General features: G+C 45.1%; 1 protein-coding gene across 5 annotated transcripts in view; it reads right to left on the bottom strand.

Moving 5' to 3' along the window:
• Positions 1–16,121, bottom strand: part of ABLIM2 (actin binding LIM protein family member 2) — a 152,258-nt gene that overhangs the window by 86,453 nt on the left and 49,684 nt on the right. The gene's annotated exons all lie outside the window — the stretch shown is intronic.

The following is a 16,121-nucleotide window of genomic DNA, read 5'->3' as shown; positions in this document are numbered from 1 at the left end:
AACTTCTGTATAGTAAAACTAGAAATGTCAAGGAGACCTTACTGGTTTTATTGGTTACTGCCAGCAGGGGGCAGCATACTTTACATCTCCTGCACAGTGCAGGATAGTTGGTGCAGGAGAGTTGAGGTTGAGGGCACTGTGAGCACGATTTGAACATTGTAGATGCCTACGGGCACTGGATTTAATAAGTCAAAGTATCGAACTAGTAGATGCACCGTCTGGCACTCTACATAGACCGATCATGATACTCTCTAGACACTATGTGAACCCTCTATGGCACTATGTGAACCCTCTATGGCACTATGTGAACCCTCTATGGCACTATGTGAACACAGTATTGTACTCTATGTGGCTGTATGTAAGCAGCATATGCACTGGGTGGGCACTGGCTCTACGTTGGCAAAGTACAGTATTGTACTCTCTTAGCACTTTTTGGCACTATGTGAGCACTATATGGAAAAGTTGAGTATGATGGGCAAGGCAGCATGCACTATGGGCAATGCATGGCATGAAGTAAGCAATCTGTCTATTATCTGTGGAGTAGATGGGTGCGGCATGGCTCTGTACAGCAATCTTTAAAAATGTGTGCACTATTTATATGAGCTCTATAGGGCACTATATGGCCATGTATAGCACTATGGCAGTGTATTCATAATATGATCATTACCAGGAAAGAGCTAAACATACATTTTACCAACATTAATCCACTGAAAAAATTATCAAGGCAGGATAGACATTTGCGCAACTGATGTATTTAGCTGAAGGAGGATTGACTAGACCTAAAATAATGGTATCCACCTCCAGATGTCACAGCAATCAGGGATCTTGAAAGTAGTAAAGAATTGAAATACAAATAAACAATATAATGGTCAAGCTTTCTTTACATAAATACAGAAAATTCCTTTAAGGCCAGGATCACACACAAACTTTTAATGCAGTTTTTGATGCCGTTTTTGGCTCAGTTGTTTTTTAGCCAAATACTAAGTGGACACAAAAAAAGGAGCTGCATCAATCCTTTTTTTATATATACCTTCCCTTCCTTTTTGATCCCCTTCTGGCTTTGGATCAAAAAACTGAGCCCAAAACTGCATCAAAACTGTGTGTGTGATCCTGACCTTACACTTGTATGATGATTCGGTCAAACTGGTGTAGAACATTATAAGGGTATGTGCACACACACTAATTACGTCCGTAATTGACGGACGTATTTCGGCCGCAAGTCCCGGACCGAACACAGTGCAGGGAGCCGGGCTCCTAGCATCATACTTATGTACGATGCTAGGAGTCCCTGCCTCTCCGTGGAACTACTGTCCCGTACTGAAAACATGATTTCACTACGGGACAGTTGTCCTGCAGAGAGGTAGGGACTCCTAGCGTCGTACATAAGTATGATGCTAGGAGCCCGGCTCCCTGCACTGTGTTCGGTCCGGTACTTGCGGCCGAAATACATCTGTCAATTACGGACGTAATTAGTGTGTGTGCACATACCCTTACATGCAAAATACCTCGACCTGAAATGTAGCTCATACATCTAATATGTGTTACTTGTAACCTGTCTGTTTTAGTAAATACTTGCATTCCCCATATAAAAGAACTCTGAACTTGTGTAGTTCCTCTGTTATTCCTCCTAGAAATAATTGAATAGGCTGACAACTGGGTGTTACCATTCACATGTTCAACAGGGGGTGTTACAGTCTAATCAGGACACACCCTATTAACAGGGGTAATGGTAACGCCCAGTTGTCAGTTTATTCATACATTTCCAGGAGGAATAACAGAGGAAAGGCACAGTGCATAGTTCCGAGATCAGAGTCTAGTTATTATAAAGTACCCAGTTTATGAATATTACTCTTATAACCAAAATGAGCAGTCTGTTTCACAAAAAGAAATATGGATGTCATTTTTAGGTCTTGCGGCATTGAAATGTAACTGTAACGAGCAGAGAAACCTATTATGAATAATACATCGCAGCAGATCACTGCAGACAATCTCTAGGAGGCAGATTAAAAACATTTCATTAATCCTCCCGTCAAGGCAGAGAAATGGTTTTGCTAGTGATGTAAAATAACTCGCTTAGATTGAGTAGAATAGCGGCTCGTGGAGGCTCAGCGTGATCAAGGGGAGTCATTTCGACATTAAAATGAAGTGTATATGAATGTGTAGTGGGAATAATATGCTCCTGCTTGTAGCGCTCTACTACGGAGATCATAAACATGAAATGTGAGATGTTTCCGAATGTTCGTTATTTGTGAAAACAGAAAGAAATTAAAGCCGATCTTCAGTCCAGGGGGTGTTCTGGACCTCGAGGCCCACTCCGTGCCTGGAGCTGCATTTTGGGGTGGATGGGAATAAGGGCCGGTTCACATCAGCGTTCGCTTTCCGTTCAGGGGTTCCGTCTGAGGTTCCGCAGTCGACTGCACTATTGATTCCGTCGAAAAAACGGAAACCTGCCGGAACGGTGACAAACGGAAACCATTAGCAATGTTTCTGTCACCATTGATATCAATGGTGATGCAAACGGAAGCTGTGGTTTCCGTTTGACTTTCCGTTGCGGGGTTCCATGACGGAAACCTCCGTCGGAACTCCTGAATGGAAAGCGAACGTTGATGTGAACAGGCCCTTACGCCATTTGTGCCTGCCTACTCACTCCATTTACTAAACTTTGCTGGGGCATGTGTTACAACATAGGTTCCCAACCTGTAGGAATGTATACCTCAGTGTGCACCATGTTTCTTGGGTGTACCCTTAAAGGGGGTTTACAGGCATTTCATATTGATGGCCTATCCTTAGGATAGGTCAGCCATATCAAAACGGTGGTGGTCCGACTCCCAGCATCCCACTAATCCACTTGATGGGGTCGCGCCATTCATCGCCACGTCCTTTTCAAAGGTTACAGGCACAGCGCAGTACACATTCGTAGCGCCTGTTCTTGGGATTGTAGTTCCGGTCCCATTCAAGTGAATAAGACTGAGCTGCACTTCTTCAGTCCTGATGACAGCCCTCCCTGTTCTGATTTCTGTCAAGGTCACTGGGGCACATTGGGACTGGATTAAATAGTATCAGTTATGTGTGGTGGGACATCAATGTGGATGGGAATTTAAGGAACAGCATATAATACTGGCATAATATACAAGACTCTTTAGCGGAGTTTGGAAGAGTTTCTTATTATTCGGTTAATGCTTCTAAGTCCCAGATATTGAACTTGGGGGTTGATTCCCAAACTAAAAATAGGCTGACATCTCAGTATCCATATAAGTGGCAAGAGGGCAGTATTATGTATTTGGGGGTGTATATCACTATCCCCAGCTCTGCACTTTTCTCTAAAAACTATATGCCTTTGTTGTCTAAAATATCTAAAATGTTAGAGGGGTTTTCAAAGCCAATGATCTCGTGGGCAGGGAGAGTGGCGGTGGTGAAAATGATGGTGTTACAAATTGTGTTGTATCTATTTCGTACTGTTGCTATTCCTGTGCCTATTAACTATCTTACGAACTTACAGAGAATTATCACTAATTTTATCTGGGCAGGACGGAAACCCAGAATTCGTGTTTCCACCATGACTAGGCACTGTTCTAGTGGAGGAATGGGAGTCCCGGATGTTAAGAAATACTATCACGAAACAGTTCTTTCTCATCTTAAGCACTGGTGGAGGGGGCATACAGATCTCAGATGGGTGGAGATAGAGAGGGCTGCTGCAGCTCAACCCTTGATTTCCTTGTTGTCTATGGGTAGATCCTCCCGATGGGTGCCGTTTGTCCGCCTTTCCTCGATAACAGTATCCTTGTCTTCATGGCAATTTTTAGTGGCTTCCACACCTATAACGGAATGCGAGGCTCTGAAACTATTACCGCTGGGATATATTTCCACGTTAGTGCCGGACCTTCATGTCGAAAACTGGGTACTAGCTGGGTTGAACACTATAGGTTCTCTGTATGATTCCGCCATTTTATTTTCGTTCCAACAACTGGTCCTCAAGTATGGACTCCCTCAGAGGGATTTTTATAAATATTTACAACTCCGTCATGTTTTACACTCTCTAACAATAGATGCACCCTATTTTCCAGCTACTGCATATAGATTCTTTACTAATGCGAACCAGAAACTTAGGGGCATATCGTTGTTTTATTCTGGGTTCAGTAGTACAGTGTCCGCATCAAAACCCGGCTATTTCCTGAAATGGGAAGCGGATTTAGATCAAGAGGTTCCGCTCAAAGATTGGTATACGGCTATTCATTGGGTTAGGAAAATTTCCAGGGGAGCTAGCCATTGGGAAACTGCGCATAAAATTCTATTACGTTGGTATAGAACTCCCTCCCAGATAGCCAAAATTAACCCCCTGTACTCCCCCCTGTGTTGGCGGCAATGTGGTTTCCCGGGGAACTATATGCATGTGTGGTGGCAGTGTCCCTTGGTGTTTATATTTTGGAAGGTGGTGTTTACCCTTATTAGCTCTATATCAGCTACTCAGATCTCTCCCTCACCTGCCTTAGCCTTATGTTTCATAGGCTTGTCTGATATCCCTGCACAAATCCGACATGCAGTAGGTCATATTATCCTAGCCGCTAGGTTGTTAATTGCTAGGTCGTGGAAGTCTTCTGCTCCCTTAACGGTGGCAGAATTGGTAAACTTGGTTAAATTTGATTATGTTATGGAAAGGATGGTGGCGGTATGACTCAACCAGGTTGAAAAGTTCACTGTAAACTGGTCTATATGGTGTGAATACCTGAGCTCCGGGGCTCTCCCTCACTAGGATGTTAATGGGAACTCAACCCTGAATGTGTTTGAATTTAAACGATTTTTTGACTCTCTGATACCTATGACTTTGTATGTATGGGATTGCGTCCTGGAATATTGTTTGGTTCATAAGTTGTAATTTTCCTAAAACAGTATGTTACTATGATAATATGTCAACAGTGTAATGCATAATATTCTGTGACCTTTATGTACGGCCATGTTGGCCTCACTGTTTGCAATGTATTCTATGTTTTACAAAATTTTGAATAAAGAGTGAAATGTAAAAAAATAAATAATACTAGCATAATATTGTCCTCTGAAATGAAAAAATGAAGTTCAATAATTACTCCAGCCAGTACATTTCTATAAGAGGGGGGTAAGAAATTCCTCAAATTGCCCTAAATGTTCATCTGAGCATGCTGATTCACTATATCTTTATTGCTGATGCCCAAAACGCCAAAGATTCTGGCACCGGGTTCTGACCAATATTAAGACAACATTTTCAGTAGAGGTGCCCTCAAATCCTACTGTTTGCATTTTGGGTATCCAAAAGGGGGTAAAAAGGCACGAAATACGTTATTAAGGCTAGAAGGCCAGGATCACACAGTTTTGATGCAGTTTTGGCCTCAATATTTTGAGCCAAACCAGAAGTGGATCCAAAATGAAGGAAAGGTATAAAGAAAAGACTAAGGCCCCCTGATCACAACCGTAGTGGTTTTGGGAGCCGCTAACCACGGATCTGTTGCTGTCTATTTGACCACAAAAAAAACTTTTGTTGTGCATCCGTGTGTCATCAGGATTCATGGATCCGTAACAAAGAGAAAAAATATTTCACCAGTTTGTGCATCCGCAAATCCGGTCCGGATTCGCGGCCCTATTACGTGTTTATGAAAACCACGGTCATGGGTATGGGGCTAAGGCTTCGTGCCCACTTCAGTTTTTTCCTTCAGGGTGCTATCCGTTTTTGTCACTGATAGCACCCTGAACCCATTCATTTCAATGGCCCCATGCACACTTCCGTTATTTAAATGGATCCGTTGTTCCGTTCCGTGCAAAGTAGAGCATGTCCTACTTTGCTCAGTGATTCAATGACCGTGTGGCCCATAGAAGTCAATGGGTCAGTGAAAAAAACGGATGGCACATGGAAGGCTTCCGTGTGCCATCCGTTTTTGACGGATCCGTTGCCATAGCAACGGCTGGGTGGGCCAAAGTTCAGACTCACAGACTACAGTAAACATTCATTCCTGAAGATAGGCTCATATTTTCACTCCAAAAAACCAAAGTAAGCCAAGCAGAGTAATCTCAAACTGTTCTCTATGCTCTGAAAGCTGCAGAAAACAGCACCAAAAACTTCTTGTAAACTTTCTATGGGTGTTTCCTGGGACATGTGACAGGCTCAAATGAAGTTCACATCCGTTTTTTAAACGGAAAAACAGAAGCAAAACGCCCGTGTAAAACGGAAACACGGAACGGAAACGGAGTGCACACGGAAACAAAAACGGACACACGGATCCGTCAAAAACAGCCGATAAAACGGTGATGGAAGTGTGCATGAGGCCTTAAGAACTGAATGGGTCTGCAAAAGATCCACAAAAATGTGGATAAATTGCGGACGCAAAAGCACGGTTCTCTGCATAAGGTCTCATGTATCTCCTTTCTTCTGCGTTCACTTCTGTGTTTGGCTCAAAAAACTGAGCTGGAAACTGCCACAAAATGTAACATTTCAGCTAATTTGGCCTAAATGGATAGAAAGTCATAACCTGATGGGTTAATTATTTAAATTACTAGTATGGTATGTTTTCCTGAAGTTAAAAAAAAAAATCGAATTCTGTGTGTATCACTTTTTTTCTTGGCTAATAAATAAATAATAATTGAGTTTTTTTCATACAATTCATTGTGTGATAGGATGAAGCTACTGCTGTCATTGGTCTGGTATATAATATTGAGAACTATGTAATGCTGTGTGACGTCATGACATCAATGAGATTCCCGTTTATATTATATCAAATCTATTGCTAATTTTTTATGCTTATGATGGGACTGATACAGGTCCCAAAGAGCGCAAAATATTCCCATTGTTATTGTGAATCATTGTATTTATATTTAATGTGCATCTCTTCTCAAATAATAAGACTGCAGAAACTAGTAATGTGACAACCACTACAGAAATATGCTCGGAGCAGTTGTCACTTCCCTTCCCCCACCCCTCTTGGTAACTCGTACAAAGTTTATAACTTATTCAATGAGAATAGGAGAAACCTTCCAGGATGAACAACAAATCTATGTTGCAACTTTTGGCATAGCGAAATGGAGAGAGGAGGTAATACAGAAATGGTGGGAGGGAGAGAAGAGGAGGACAGAGATGGGGAGTAAGCTTCTATAGTCTAAATTATCTAGTACTTATGAAAATGTTATATAATGCAAGTTTGTATCATGAAGCCAAGATCTCTGTAGCGATACTGTATGTGAACTATTTCCACGCGCCCCTTTGTGCTAAGGGTCCATGCACAGAGGGCTCATCTGCTATGGGAGATGACCACAGTGGCCAGATAATTTACTATGGTGCATTGCTTCACAGAAGGTGGCTGGAAACTTTTTGGGAAATCATAGAATGCCCTATTTATTGTGTTTTTGTGGTGTTTTCTGGACAATTCTTCCCCATGACCTCAATGGGTAACCCACCACCCCAATAAAACACGCACATGGCTTTCCATACCTCCCAACCATCCCAGATTCAACGATGTCCCTGTCAGCCAGGGGTATGTCCCACTGTCAACTGTATCTGTGCTACTTTAAGCGATATGCTCGGGGAAGCCCTTGACGTTACTGTCCATATATGGACGGTGATGTCAGTGGCTACTCCTTGCCGATGATCTGGCCGGGAATTCCGCTCCAAGAGGTAACCCGTAAGGTCACAGTCCATATATGGACATTGACATCAGGGACTCCTCCTGGGGCGGAATCCCCGGCCAGAGTCGGCAACGGGGATTCCGCTCAAGGAGTAGCCGCTGACGCCACTGTCCATATATGGACAGTAATGTCAAGAGCTTCCCGAGCACAATGCTTATAACGATATGCCCGGGGAGTCTTTGGCGAGTAGAGGAGCATCCTCTGCTCCTCCACTCTGAACTTATTCTGAAGCAGGGAGCTGATGGTTCGCTGCTTCAGAATTATTGGCTACTCCTTGAGCAGAATCCCCGTTGCCGATGATCTGGCCGGGGATTCCACTCCTTGAGGAAACCCCTGAGGTCACTCAGCATATATGGACATTGACGTCAGGGGCTCCTCCTGGAGCGGAGTTCTCGGCCAGAGTCGGCAACGGGGATTCCGAATGCTCAAGGAGTAGCCACTGACGTCACTGTTCATATATGGACAGTGACATCAGGGCTTCCCTGGCTGGGGATTCCGCTCCTAGAGGGAGTCCCAATGGTGCTATCCACAGGAGGGGGGGGGGGGGAGTGGCGCTATCATCAAGGGGTATGTTATACTATCTACTTGGACACTGTGGCACTATATAGGGGCAGTATCTACAGGGGACACTGTGGCACTATGTACATGGGCACTATCTATATGGGCACTGTGTCGCTAATTACAAGGGCACTGTCACTATGACCAGCTAGGGGGCATTATACTTTATGGGGGCAGCTATGGGGGCATTAAGCTGTATGGACGAATTTGTTTGGGCATTATACTGCATGGGGGTATCTGTATGCGCATTATACTGCATGGGAGAATCTGTGTGGGCATTATACTGTATTGGGGGCATGTGTGGGCATTATACTGTATGGGGGCATCTGTGTGGGCATTATACTGTATGGGGGCATCTATGGGGCTGTATACTGTATGGTGGCAGCTATGGGGGCATTATACTGTGTGGTGGCAGCTAGAGGGCATTATACTGTGTGTGGGCAGCTATTTGGTATTATACTGTGCGGGGGCAGCTAATTGGTATTATACTGTGTGGGAGGCACCATGGGGGCATGATACAGTGTGGGCTGAACCGGGTGCATATGGGCAGGGATTGGGTGGGATTAGAGGCTTGACTTAAAAGAAAATACATTTGCCGCGGCGCCGCATCTGTTGCCCTCTTTGTGATACTTGAAAGTTGGGAGGTATGCTTTTACTGCGGTACTGCAACGCAATTTTTAATAAAAACAGTTCTAGCAATACTTGCAGTGCTGTAATATCTTGGCTTTCTGCTGCACCATGACTGCCCTGTGCAAAGATGTAGCTATACGTAGTGCAGGATACAGAAGTTACACCCTCTGCCACATGAGAAAACAGAAGCATTATAAATGACACATGGCAGGTGGGGGGCACCGACACGAACTTTGCACTAGGGCGCAGGAGCTTCAAATTACAACTCTGGGGCCCACCATGTGCAAGTAACCTAAGGCCATTCACTGTACATAGACTTAAAGGGGTTTTCCAGTCACTAAAAATTGATGGCCTATCAATAGCCGATCGGTCGGGGTCCGACTCCCGGGACCACCGCCTATTAGCTGTTTTGAAGGGGGTGAATTGATTGTATAAGCGCTGTGTGATGGGGCATTTTTGTGTATTGGATGCAATAAACCTTGTTGGAGTTACTCTGTCATCAGCAGCTCTGTTGATTGTGTATTAACCTAACGAATCCCATGACACGCTGCTTCCCCTTCATTTCTTCATTCACTTGTTCACTGTGAATCGTCGACACACATTTAGTGGCGATTCACATGTATTGCAGCCTTTTTCTCCCATTCACTTCAATGGGACAAGGCTGAAATACTGTGAATCGCCGCTAAATGTGTGTCGACAATTCACAGTGAACAAGTAGAAATTAAGGGAAGAGGCGCTTATACGAGCAATGCACCCCCTTCAAAACAGCTGATTGGCAGGGGTCCCCGACACATCACCTATTGATGCCCTATCCTGAGGATAGGCCATCAATTTTTATTGGCTGGAAAACCCCTTTAATATATACTTTGCTCATTCATATGACACAGAAAGTACGGAAACCCATCAATTCAGAGAGGTATCATGATGAAAAAACAATGTGGTCCCAACAATTTTAAATTCAGCATCTGTATATATAGATTGGAGGGTGCAAGTCAAGGTAATGTGCTTTGAAATAGAAGAATAGTATGTTCTTTTTGCCCAAGACATGATAGATAGATTTGCCCAAAGATATGTTGAGCTAACTTTGACAATAACGGGTCAGCAGATTAGAAAAAATAGGTCTGTTTTTTTTTTACCAGAAAGAGCGCCACGCTTGTCCATAGGATGTGTTTGGTATTGCAGCTCAACCCCATTTACATAAATGATGATAAGCTGCAATTCCAGATACAACCCATGAACAAGAATGGGTCTGTTTCTGGAAAAAGAGTAGACCCTTTTTTGTAAAATTGGACAATCCCTTTAATTACATTATGCTAATATATAACGGTATATCACTTTAAATACTCGTGGCACGTATTGTTCTAGAACTAGTAGTTTCGGTGACATATCTCAGCGTTTAACCACTTTACTCTTTTCTTAATCCAGTTGCCTCCTCTACTTTACTCCTCAGTAAAATGACTGGTTGTGGCACTGCACAGGTGTGTCGTGACAATTACAGCTTTCCTCCCTCCGTGACTCACTCAGCGTGAGTTGTTCTTCACAGTGATAGTTAAGTGATCCACACTTACTCACCCACGCACATATATATCTCTCATCACCATTGCCTTTTCCCGCTGAGAACTAAAATGTTTTCCTGGAGAGTGGGGTTTCTCTGCAAAAATCTTGAAAAATATAAATAATGGTTTAATACATGAAAAGCTTTAACCCTATAAATTAGATTAGTACCAGAGTTGTAACTCAAAGCTACTGGGCCCCATTGCAAATTGTGTAACATGGCCCCTCATGTGCCATGTATAATACTGATGTCTTCTTATGTGGCAGAGAGGCCTTTGGGCACCCTCAGGTACCCACCCCTGACTGCTATCTCTACCCCCTACAGCTACGCCCCTGATTAGTACATCCGACATATCGCACGATTTCAAGTAGAGGAGAACAATTTCTTTCTCTTTTGTGTTTACCTGATTCGCAGGCCATGAGGATCCATTGGTGAATTGATTTACCAGGTTTACGAAATGTATGAGAGTAATATGCGTACCATTGGTGCAACTGCACAGGGACCCAGCAAGTAAGGAGGACCACTGTCACTTTAAAGCAGCCCTCTTCTGTCTATTAGATTGCATGTAAATGCCTGAGATAATGAATTTTATGGCTGACAATTACTCAGAGTAAGAGAGACATTAGGGGGTGATTTATGATGAGATATTGAACAGCAAGGGGCCCATATACTGCTCTTGCACAGGGGCCCTCGGCTATCTGTGTCTGCCACTGGAGTGGAGTAAATGTATGACACCTAGTTGTATATGTATCACCCCTAGTTTGTGTATCATCCCCTAGTTGAACGTGTATCACCCCTAGTTGAACGTGTCTCACCCCTAGTTGAACGTGTCTCACCCCTAGTTGTACGTGTATCACCCCTAGTTGCACGTGTATAGCCCCTAGTTGCACGTGTATCGCCCCTAGTTGCACGTGTATCGCCCCTAGTTGCACGTGTATCACCCCTAGTTTGTGTATCATCCCCTAGTTGAACGTGTATCACCCCTAGTTGAACGTGTCTCACCCCTAGTTGAACGTGTCTCACCCCTAGTTGAACGTGTCTCACCCCTAGTTGTACGTGTATCGCCCCTAGTTGCACGTGTATCGCCCCTAGTTGCACGTGTATCGCCCCTAGTTGCACGTGTATCGCCCCTAGTTGCACGTGTATCGCCCCTAGTTGTACGTGTATCACCCCTAGTTGTACGTGTATCACCCCTAGTTGTACGTGTATCGCCCCTAGGTGTACGTGTATCGCCCCTAGTTGCACGTGTATCGCCCCTAGTTGCACGTGTATCGCCCCTAGTTGCACGTGTATCGCCCCTAGTTGTACGTGTATCACCTCTAGTTGTACGTGTATCACCCCTAGTTGTACGTGTATAATCCTCTAGTTGCACGTGTATCGCCCCTAGTTGCACGTGTATCGCCCCTAGTTGTACGTGTATCGCCCCTAGTTGTACGTGTATCGCCCCTAGTTGCACGTGTATCGCCCCTAGTTGCACGTGTATCGCCCCTAGTTGCACGTGTATCGCCCCTAGTTGTACGTGTATCGCCCCTAGTTGTACGTGTATCGCCCCTAGTTGTACGTGTATCACCCCTAGTTGTACGTGTATCTCCCCTAGTTGTACGTGTATCACCCCTAGTTGTACGTCTATCACCCCTAGTTGTACGTGTATCGCCCCTAGGTGTACGTGTATCGCCCCTAGTTGCACGTGTATCGCCCCTAGTTGCACGTGTATCGCCCCTAGTTGTACGTGTATCGCCCCTAGTTGTACGTGTATCGCCCCTAGTTGTACGTGTATCGCCCCTAGTTGTACGTGTATCGCCCCTAGGTGTACGTGTATCGCCCCTAGTTGTACGTGTATCATCCTCTAGTTGTACGTGTATCGCCCCTAGTTGTACGTGTATCACCCCTAGTTGTACGTGTATCGCCCCTAGTTGTACGTGTATCATCCTCTAGTTGTACGTGTATCACCTCTAGTTGTACGTGTATCGCCCCTAGTTGTACGTGTATCATCCTCTAGTTGTACGTGTATCACCTCTAGTTGAACGTGTATCACCCCTAGTTGTACGTGTATCGCCCCTAGTTGTACGTGTATCATCCTCTAGTTGTACGTGTATCGCCCCTAGTTGTACGTGTATCACCCCTAGTTGTACGTGTATCGACCCTAGTTGTACGTGTATCACCTCTAGTTGTACGTGTATCACCCCTAGTTGTACGTGTATAATCCTCTAGTTGCACGTGTATCGCCCCTAGTTGTACGTGTATCGCCCCTAGTTGTACGTGTATCGCCCCTAGTTGTACGTGTATCGCCCCTAGTTGTACGTGTATCGCCCCTAGTTGTACGTGTATCGCCCCTAGTTGAACGTGTATCGCCCCTAGTTGAACGTGTCTCGCCCCTAGTTGCACGTGTATCGCCCCTAGTTGTACGTGTATCGCCCCTAGTTGAACGTGTCTCGCCCCTAGTTGCACGTGTATCGCCCCTAGTTGTACGTGTATCGCCCCTAGTTGTACGTGTATAATCCTCTAGTTGTACGTGTATCACCCCTAGTTGTATGTGTATCATCCCTAGTTGTATGTGTATCATCCCTAGTTGTACGTGTATCACCCCTAGTTGTACGTGTATATCCTCTAGTTGTACGTGTATCGCCCCTAGTTGTACGTGTATCGCCCCTAGTTGTACGTGTATCGCCCCTAGTTGTACGTGTATCGCCTAGTTGTACGTGTATAATCCTCTAGTTGTACGTGTATCGCCCCTAGTTGTACGTGTATCACCTCTAGTTGTACGTGTATCGCCCCTAGTTGTACGTGTATCGCCCCTAGGTGTACGTGTATCTCCCCTAGTTGTACGTGTATCATCCTCTAGTTGTACGTGTATCGCCCCTAGTTGTACGTGTATCACCCCTAGTTGTACGTGTATCGCCCCTAGTTGTACGTGTATCGCCCCTAGTTGTACGTGTATCGCCCCTAGGTGTACGTGTATCTCCCCTAGTTGTACGTGTATCATCCTCTAGTTGTACGTGTATCGCCCCTAGTTGTACGTGTATCGCCCCTAGTTGTACGTGTATCGCCCCTAGTTGTACGTGTATCGCCCCTAGTTGTACGTGTATCGCCCCTAGTTGTACGTGTATCGCCCCTAGTTGTACGTGTATCGCCCCTAGTTGTACGTGTATCGCCCCTAGTTGTACGTGTATCGCCCCTAGTTGAACGTGTCTCGCCCCTAGTTGCACGTGTATCGCCCCTAGTTGTACGTGTATCGCCCCTAGTTGTACGTGTATAATCCTCTAGTTGTACGTGTATCACCCCTAGTTGTATGTGTATTATCCCTAGTTGTACGTGTATCGCCCCTAGTTGTATGTGTATTATCCCTAGTTGTACGTGTATCACCCCTAGTTGTACGTGTATATCCTCTAGTTGTACGTGTATCATCCCTAGTTGTATGTGTATCATCCCTAGTTGTACGTGTATCACCCCTAGTTGTACGTGTATATCCTCTAGTTGTACGTGTATCGCCCCTAGTTGTACGTGTATCGCCCCTAGTTGTACGTGTATCGCCCCTAGTTGTACGTGTATCGCCTAGTTGTACGTGTATAATCCTCTAGTTGTACGTGTATCGCCCCTAGTTGTACGTGTATCACCTCTAGTTGTACGTGTATCGCCCCTAGTTGTACGTGTATCGCCCCTAGTTGTACGTGTATCGCCCCTAGTTGTACGTGTATCGCCCCTAGGTGTACGTGTATCTCCCCTAGTTGTACGTGTATCATCCTCTAGTTGTACGTGTATCGCCCCTAGTTGTACGTGTATCACCCCTAGTTGTACGTGTATCGCCCCTAGTTGTACGTGTATCGCCCCTAGTTGTACGTGTATCGCCCCTAGGTGTACGTGTATCTCCCCTAGTTGTACGTGTATCACCTCTAGTTGTACGTGTATCGCCCCTAGTTGTACGTGTATCGCCCCTAGTTGTACGTGTATCGCCCCTAGTTGTACGTGTATCGCCCCTAGGTGTACGTGTATCTCCCCTAGTTGTACGTGTATCATCCTCTAGTTGTACGTGTATCGCCCCTAGTTGTACGTGTATCACCCCTAGTTGTACGTGTATCGCCCCTAGTTGTACGTGTATCGCCCCTAGTTGTACGTGTATCGCCCCTAGTTGTACGTGTATCGCCCCTAGTTGTACGTGTATCGCCCCTAGTTGTACGTGTATCGCCCCTAGTTGTACGTGTATCGCCCCTAGTTGAACGTGTCTCGCCCCTAGTTGCACGTGTATCGCCCCTAGTTGCACGTGTATCGCCCCTAGTTGTACGTGTATCGCCCCTAGTTGTACGTGTATAATCCTCTAGTTGTACGTGTATCACCCCTAGTTGTATGTGTATTATCCCTAGTTGTACGTGTATCGCCCCTAGTTGTATGTGTATTATCCCTAGTTGTACGTGTATCACCCCTAGTTGTACGTGTATATCCTCTAGTTGTACGTGTATCATCCCTAGTTGTATGTGTATTATCCCTAGTTGTACGTGTATCACCCCTAGTTGTACGTGTATATCCTCTAGTTGTACGTGTATCGCCCCTAGTTGTACGTGTATCGCCCCTAGTTGTACGTGTATCGCCTAGTTGTACGTGTATAATCCTCTAGTTGTACGTGTATCGCCCCTAGTTGTACGTGTATCACCTCTAGTTGTACGTGTATCGCCCCTAGTTGTACGTGTATAATCCTCTAGTTGTACGTGTATCGCCCCTAGTTGTACGTGTATCATCCCTAGTTGTACGTGTATCACCTCTAGTTGTACGTGTATCACCCCTAGTTGTACGTATATCATCCTCTAGTTGTACGTGTATCGCCCCTAGTTGTACGTGTATCGCCTAGTTGTACGTGTATATCCTCTAGTTGTACGTGTATCGCCCCTAGTTGTACGTGTATAATCCTCTAGTTGTACGTGTATCGCCCCTAGTTGTACGTGTATCATCCTCTAGTTGTACGTGTATCACCCCTAGTTGTACGTATATCATCCTCTAGTTGTACGTGTATCACCCCTAGTTGTAGGTGTATCGCCCCTAGTTGTACGTGTATCGCCCCTAGTTGTACGTGTATCATCCCTAGTTGTACGTGTATCATCCCTAGTTGTACGTGTATCGCTCCTAGTTGTACGTGTATCACCCCTAGTTGTACGTGTATCACCCCTAGTTGTACGTGTATCACCACTAGTTGTACGTGTATCACCCCTAGTTTCCGGTAAAACCACTGACATCCTGACAAAAAGCGGATTGAACCCATTGAAGTCATTGGGTTCTGTCCGCCGCCGGTGGTATCCGTTGTGCAAAAGAACCGTCGCTTCCAGTTTTCCCTTGTTCTGCCCCCTCTGACGGAGCAGAAAAACTGGTGTGAACATAGCCTTACTATTCTAAAAATCTTTACCTTTTGATCTAAACAATAAACGTCTCTTGTCTATCGCAAACAAAGTTGTAAAGTTGCCCATACGCTATATAAAAAGCTCAGTCGAACCCACCTATTTTGGGGGGGATTAGCTGACGATCTAATCTGTATGGGGACCACCAGACTCTCCCCCATCAGGGGAAAGAAGGATCGGCCATGTTAGGCCTGACAGCGGCTTATTCCTCTCTCCCTCCAATGCACGCTCGGCATGTGTACGGCCTTTACACCGGGAGAGAAGAAATAATTTACTGTTCACATCAAAAGGCTGAATATTTTCGGAGTACTAGTACTAGATTTTCTACAGCATTGGTGTAGCTTTCTGTTGAG

This window comes from Rhinoderma darwinii, chromosome 1 (genome assembly GCF_050947455.1).
Source record: "Rhinoderma darwinii isolate aRhiDar2 chromosome 1, aRhiDar2.hap1, whole genome shotgun sequence".
NCBI classification, from domain to species: domain Eukaryota; kingdom Metazoa; phylum Chordata; class Amphibia; order Anura; family Rhinodermatidae; genus Rhinoderma; species Rhinoderma darwinii.
The sequence above is the reverse complement of the archived record's forward strand: the minus strand, read 5'-3'. Positions and strand labels throughout refer to the sequence as shown.